Source organism: Ipomoea nil, unplaced genomic scaffold (assembly GCF_001879475.1).
Source record: "Ipomoea nil cultivar Tokyo-kokei standard unplaced genomic scaffold, Asagao_1.1 scaffold0302, whole genome shotgun sequence".
Classification (NCBI taxonomy): Eukaryota; Viridiplantae; Streptophyta; class Magnoliopsida; order Solanales; family Convolvulaceae; genus Ipomoea; species Ipomoea nil.
In genome coordinates this window covers 3038982-3047479 of record NW_017616730.1, presented here as the reverse complement: position 1 = coordinate 3047479, position 8498 = coordinate 3038982, and positions in this window count along the sequence as shown.

The following is an 8498-nucleotide window of genomic DNA, read 5'->3' as shown; positions in this document are numbered from 1 at the left end:
AACAGTACATCGTTATTCTATTGCTTGTAGATCTCATTAAGTTGAGGGTTAAGCTTCGGATTCTTGACTTGTTAGATTTTGAAAACTCTCCGTGAAGTGTCAATTAAGAATGGAAAGCTGCTGCGAATTACCGAGGGATTTATTGATTGAAATTTTGGCGAGATTATCGGTAAAGACTATAATGCGATTTAAGTGTGTTTGTAGATTTTTTTATGACTTGATAAAAAACGATCATGATTTCATGGATAAACACTATGAATTTAGTCGAGCTAAAAACAATTGTGCTCTCCTAGAGTTGAATTCTCTTAAGTTCCCTGTATACAGTCTAATATATTACTTGCTTTACAAAGAATCAGAGTCTGAGACGAGATGCATATACCTAGACATGTCAAATACAGAAATTAAATACATCAATAGTTGTCATGGTGTGCTATGTCAGATTGTTGGCAAGGATTATCCAAGCGCGAGCGCGGTTGGCGGTAATACAAAAAGAATGCCTTCTCCCGGCATGATTTTTTATGTTTTCGCTTTGAATCCATGATCCATCCACTAGGGAAATAAAGACCTTACCTTCAATTAAGGTGCCTAACAAACCACCAAACAAGGACCTATTGAAAATTATCTACATATAATGTTTGGATTTGGCACTGTTGGAAATTATGGAATTTCCGACCACCTGAAAGTGATCTTAAATTAAGTCGAAAGTCTTGTTCCGACCACTTTTGGTATCCGAAAAAATCTTTGTTGCTATTTCCGACCATTTTTTTGCTTTCGACTAGATTTAAGATCACTTTTAGGTGATCGGAAATTCCATAATTTCCAGCAGTGTGGGTTGTCTAAAAACATGGTCTGGAAGATTGTCATGCTTTTGAGATTTGAAGATATAGACCTAAGAGAAGATGCTCACGAAATTGTAATGGTTTGTAGCCAAGTAGGGGATTCGTGGAACTGGAGGCAAATAGATGCAGTTCCAAATGCTCCTGTACGTTGTCCTGTCTTTAACTACACTCGAGACCTCTATTTAAAAGGAAAATATTATTGGGCGTGTTATTCAGATTGTGGGGTTGTTACTTTGATTTGGTTTGACATCGATGATGAGATTTTTGGTAAGATTGTGATTCTAGAGTATGCAATACTGATTTCATTACGATTATGAATGACACTATTGCTTCAATCAGTTTTGCTGAGTTTGTGGGGGATGGGTGTTTCATCGCCATTTGGTTAATGGATGAAAATAATAATAATATTACTTGGCGTTGTATACATGCTGATTGGTGTATACACGCTGATATCGCAATAAATGATTGGACCCCAGTAGGAATTTGGAATTTGGGTGGCCAATTGCTAGTGTTTTCGGGTGATACGAAATCAAGGTATAATAATGAGATTGTTTTCAATGATGGTTCTAGACCATAACTAATTTCTATCTATTTGGTAACCCAAGAAATGAAGATTATTTGTACAAGGGAAGTGAAGAAGAGTGCTATTAATATTGGTATGAATCTAGCTGGGAATGCTCAAATCGTCAGTGAACGGAATATTAATAAAGATGAAGAATGGAGTGAGAGTAATATTGCTTTGTTTGGTGATAACCTAAAGCTATATGCGCGAGATTTTCATGAGAGTTTGAAATTTCTTTAAAAACAAAAATATGTTTATGTATCCATATTTATTTGCCCTTTTATGGCGCAAGGATGTATCCTTTGTTTTATCTTTCTACTCTTTTTTTTTTTTAATAATTTTAGTGAATTAGTTATTAGTTATTTTGCATTATTATTGTGTACAGTTCAATGGCTTATTTGACCTTTATTCCTTCTATCTATAATATCGGGACTCTCTATATCTAAGAAACGATCCTAGGGAGGCAATTCCAACTAAGTTGGTCAGATTATTAATTTAGTAACCACACTACTCCAAGTTCGACTCCTAGTGGAAGTGATCTATTGACCTTCTTGGTTTGAATCGGTCAGTCATGGATCAGACAACCTAAATATGGTTTACATCCTTGTGATCCTTTGCCATTTTGAGTCACAAGACGAGGTTTACTGCATGCACACCATTGGATAGTAACTACAGATTTTTATCATCACCAACAAAAAAAAAAAAAAAAAAAAAAAAAGTGATATCCTCACAATCATCTAATAGCAAATTTTGAGCCAACAAGCTAAGGGAGGGGATATGATAATGCCAATGCAACACACACAAGCCTCCAGGATATGTCGAAGGGAGGCACACACAAGAAATTAAAGATTGAAACTCTGTTTTGCTGGTAATAATAAACATGATAAAGGTTTTTAGATCTTTATTAGGATTAATCAATTTCAGTGACTGACTCTCTCAAAGATCGGTTGAATAAAATTGTAATAAGAATAAATAAAGTGATCTATTGGTCTAATCAAAAAAATTTGAGCCTAAAGAATAGATGCAATATAATTAGAGTCCAGCAGAAGCAATCTACCCGCTATAATCTCAATTCTCTCAAAGAAAGTCTACATAGACAAATGCAAATACATGTTTTGCTTCTAACCCAACTTCAAATGAATTAAATTCCAATATATATATAAAATTATCAATACCTGAAGTAGTTCAATCCTAATCATTGATGAAATTTGGCCATATGCAAAACATAGAATTGAAAGCTACTAATGAAATGTTTTTCTTTTTAATCTTTGTATTGGAGAGTATATGCATGTGTTGAATTTTTTTATGTATCATTTGATTTAGTGAATCAAATATTTTAATGGTTAAGATTAATTAGGTCATGCAAACCAAGATTATTCAAATAAAATATAGCCAGAAAATTTGTATGTGATCTTCCAAATGAATGCTGTAAAAGTATGGTGTGTGTTGTGTGTATATATATATGAGATATCATCATGAAGAGGTTATCCATCTCACCTAACCAGGATCTTCTCATGTTTCGAGATTAACCATCCCCACGAGGCCACGATTTGTCAGAAATAAACTTTGAAAAATATCTTTGAATTCAATTATCATACAACTCGTATCAAATAAAAAAGAATCTCCATACTTGACCTAAACATGATTAGTCTCGGAGAATGGTCCTAAAAATTAAGTAGGTCAAAAGCTTTAATTTGTTGGGGTGTAAACATATGACCTATTCTGATATCAATTGTCATATCAAGCATTTATCGTTACACTGAAAGCTATAGTTGGTAGCGAAATATTTTTGTTTACCTGTGTATAGTAGTAGAATGCCACATTTCGATAACATGATACGAGGCTCAATCCTCTAAACCTCCGGCAACATGAAGGAAACCTATTGTTAGACTACCATAAAAGAAATCACTGAGTAATACGTGTGACGAGAGTATTATTCTTCGAAAAAATAATCCTTAACTTTAACATTTTCCATACAGTAACTTGCTTTCATATCAATTGTCATATCAAATGTTTACCATTACGTCAAAAGTTATAAATTAATGAGGGATCACACTGCTGGAAATTATGGAATTTTCGACCACCTGAAAGTGATCTTAAATCAAGTTGAAAGCCTTGTTCCGACCACTTTTGGTATTCGAAAAAACCTTTGTTGCTATTTCCGACCACTTTTTGCTTTCGATTTGATTTAAGATCACTTTCAGATTGTCGGAAATTTCATAATTTCCAGTAGTGGATGTATGACGAGAATATTATTTTTTGAATAAAATTCCTTAACATTTTCAATACCACAAACTATCTCACCAGCTCATCAACTCTTTCAATTCAAGGCTACGCTTGATCTCCCTATATCAACATAAACAAATCTCCATCACTTCATATATACATGCAAAATGTGATATTTCTTAGCCCAAATGTATATATTTTAATGCAATGCCAAATCTATAAGTTGTTAGAATTATTTATATAGAAGTTCAACTTGACATTTTATTCTATTGGAATTAGGGTTTACAAATACTTTAATCTATATGTGAATAATTATACTAATTGATTCTTTGCCACATTTTTTAAGATAAGCTAGCTACTTAACTTCATGTTTATGGAAAATAATAACTACTTTTTTTTTCTAGTAACTAATTTTGTAAAGCTTTTTGTGAAGTTATGTGTGCATGTGTCAGTGAGAGAGAGGTTGAGCAAATGTGTTTGTTGGGTTAAAATTAAAACTCAATATAAAAAAGAAAGGATTTAAGTGTTTCAGAATTAAAGTTGTTAGCATTACTTTATCGTCATTATTTCATTGTTAGCCGCGATAAAGATAGAAAATAGTAAAGGTAGAAAAAGTAACTCTGATCTGTTGATTACAAATGACTAGAGTGATTTATACATGAGGGAAGAAGGGACATGAGAACTAGCTCCACCCATTCTATTAATGATTATTGTCGTCAATCTTACATAAATATCCAGTCAGTCAACATTAATAATAATAGAGTTTATGATTATCAAGCTAATTAGTAGACTCTATAAGCAGTCTATGACTACTCAATCACCATCGATTAAAAGTTATGATTGGAAGTTAATATTTATACATTATGATCCTTATTGTCACGTATTTGTGTTTTCACGTGATATAATCCATCTTACATGACCATCTATTTCATTATAAGTTGTGATAGATTAATTGAACCAGACCCAACTTTTCAACCAAGAGTCAATTAGGATAGTACAATTTGCATGTTTTGTGAATAGTGATTCATCAATTAGACTAGACCCGAATTTCAATTCTTATATATCTTCTATCAATGTATGATTTCTTTATATTTGAGTTTGAATTGAGTCTAGAACTACATGTCCCACTAGTACATAAGTAGAAAGAGAGTGTGTGGTGATGTATATACAATACATACACTGCACGAGGTACTAAAATGATATATATCGCCAACCAAGCATCTCCATCCATTCATATGATCGTGACCATTTAAGGTTCAATGCCACATTTAAGAATCTTTTCATCGATCATAGCGAACCCTTTTCGTGCGCTGCTCCATCACCACATCATTATTGTTTGGATTAGTGCATGTAATAGTCATCAATGTGCTTAACCAAAAGAATATTGATAAGAATCAAATTCATAATCTTTTAAGTACGAAAATTATGTTTCACCCATTTTATAATATTTTATTTTATAATATATGTATGTTGTATTTATAAGTTTGGATGACATCTAACGGTTACTAAAGGGCTAATTAGACTACCGATCAGATGCTTGTCCAATGACAACAATTCTCTTCATAATCAGATCGGGTAGCAAGAATATAATATAGGACAATTGTAACAAACTCAATATGTGTGTCCTCATCAAGACTAGCAACTAGGATGATCGGATATCTCGAGTAAAGTTAAGACAGATATACTGAACTTCTGAAATCTACTCTGAAAATCCTTTAGTTTTTTGTCATGCTTGATTCGAGTTTGAGCCAATAGTCTGTTACCGAGTGACACAAATTAATAATATCAACCTCAACAACTATAATTCTTGATGATTTAATGATATGTGTTAATTAATTAGTCAGAAACCAAATTCAGTTAATCACACAAACGGTCGGTGCTGGAAACCAAAGTACCACGAAGCTTCCTCTTAGGTAGTCCAAACCAAATTCAGTTATCCCTTCATTGTATCTAATCATACTCTCATTACTTTAATTAATTGCTAATAATTAAACTCTCTCAGCTCACACGCACAGAAATCTATCTCGGCAATTACAAACTATATATATATTGCTTTCTTCGATCTGCATGCCTAGCTGTTCCTGTCAATCTATACTTTCTTAATATTAGATTTGTCATTTTATTACCCTCATCGAACTTTTAATTTATAAAAAAGTCTGTATTTATTATTTAAAGATGTGATTTAGGTAAAATTTGCCTGATAAATTTAACTGATAAAAATCACAATGAGATAAATCAACTTAAGTTGTTCATATATGACTGGATAAAAAAGAGAAAATAATAAATTATTTTACCTGTAATTTATTCAAACCATTTTTTAGAAATTGATTAAACAATATTTTGAATACACCCTAGAAAAGTGTTGTACTACTTTAAATGGCCTGGGAATATTGCTTCGATTATTGAGTTTGTTGCGTTAAAGGAAAGATTTGTCTGCGAGCTTTATTTTATTGCTAATAATCAAATCAAATGTATAAATAACTAAATATTAAAGTTTTTTTTTTTTAAAGAAAAAAAAATCAAGGATGAAAGGCTCAAAGCCAGCTGTCTTGTTTGGACTTTAGTACATAGAACGTGCAGAAATGAACTTATCATCACCTTTTAGGCACCTAGTTTTCTCACTGCCCAATTAATTGCTCCCTTAATCATAGGAATGATTCATTTCCCTTCATTATTCTTCGCAAAAGGATCAATCTCCAATCCCAAGGACCCCTCATATCCCGACTCGATAGAGTATCTGGGAATATGTAAATTATGAAAATGATTCATTTTCCTTCATTATTGTACTTGCATTTGGGAGGTGATAAATTAATCGAGACACATTTTACAATTTATTTTATTTATCAATTCTCTATGACAAAAGCGATGAGAAATTTTTAAATTTAGATTTTAAACTTATATACAGAACAACTAATGAACAATCATTATTTAGAAAAATTATAAGTATTGCTTAATTAAATTGGACAACCAAATTGGTTATGATCAAATAATCAATCAAATATAAAATATCACATCAGATGTGACTTGTGTAATGTGAGAAACGTATAGTATTACGACCTTATCAACTAAGGGTGTGTTAATATTGAGGATGGATGGAGCAGTGAAAAGACTAATTGGATGAACTGTTATTAAAATGATTTAACATTTCAATTGTAAATATTTCTATTTGAAAAAATAACAATGATCTAATAGAAGTTATTAGTATTGTCAAAGCGGAATGGGACATGACAATGCCCAAGGACCAGCAAAATTATTTAAACAATTTGAGTTAAATGAAAATTAATTCAAAAATCAAATAATTAGATAATAAAATAACTTAAATAGTTTAAATAAATATTAGTACAAAGTTTTAAAGTCAATAATATGCTTAAATAGTCCAAAATGAAATTAGTACAAAGTTAAATTTCAAAATGCAAAAATCTAAAGAGAAGGTTAAATTAATTTTTGGTGAACAGGCCCGTGTAACTTAACTCTTGACAGGCATCTAAATCTATCTAATTGTCTCTACCTTATTATGCAATTGGATGAGTTGTATTATCGAATGAATAGCTCACAAACCACATAAGAAAAGACTCGATTAAGAGAATGTTGACAAGAATTAAATTCACAATATTATGGTACGAAAATAATGTTACACTCATTCGACCACCATACTTTTCTTGAACAATATAATGATGGGTAGCTTATAACTAAAGGGTGATGATATCATTTTCTTGTATATAAAGGTGCATAGTGATATATATTATCCCATTCCGTACCTAATAGTCTAATACGACGTTAATACGGGTCTAAGCTATATACAATAATACAATATAGTACCACGTAGTGTTTTAATAAATAAATATTTAATAAATGGAGTTGTTTTGTCGTCGTCCGCGCTGTTATGCCTATATTCGCGACGACTCATGTTGTGGGACCCACGCAACCCAATTATTATAAATAAATGAAAGAAAACTATACAATTTTTGGTGGTCGAGATGTAACATGTTCATGTTGTACTTTGGATTACGACCCAACTCTCTCCTTCCAAATTTAAATTCATTATTAATTAATTAAGAACTACTTCATCATCTTCTTACATCCATTCATCAACCTACTTTTACTTTTAAACTCCCTGCAATATTACAAATGTTCTCAGGATGAAGGATTAAAGCGCTTATCATTATGTCAAAAGTTATAGCTAATATTGAAAATATAATTAACTTTATTTTTTTACATTTGCAGAGCATCCCGTGCAATTTTTAATAACAAGATGTTGCACTTGACATTCTTTGTCTTTGTTTAACGATCCTTCAGTCAACACTTGTTAGCCTCAACTACAATATGCTCATTTAATGCTAGTTGTTAGTTCAATCGTTTATTACTATACCAAAAGTTATAGCTAGTTAGCCGCGAAAGTGCAACTTTATTTTGTCAAAAATCATAGCTAATATCGAAAGTATAATTGACATTATTTCTTTATATTTGCGTAGCATCTAGTGCAGTTTTCAATAATAAGATGTTGAACTTGACCTTTCAAGTCCCTGTTTAACAAACCTTTCTCTCAACACTTGTTTGTTCAATTGTTTATTACTATACCAAAAGTTATAGCTAGCTAGCTGCAAAAGTACAACTTTATTTTCTTATATTTATATAGTAACTAACATCACATTTTTATAGTAGAATGCTAGATCAGACTTGACTTTATAAAAATATGCCTAACAATACATTTACATCACTAGTGTCATTTGGATTGATGTTATATATTGATAATGTTCATCAACAATGTGTCATTTTTTGTCAAAAATTGACAAACTCCAATAACTTTGATTTAACAATAATATGTAACCTTTTTCAATTACCAATTAAAAAATATCATAAAAAACTCCTTG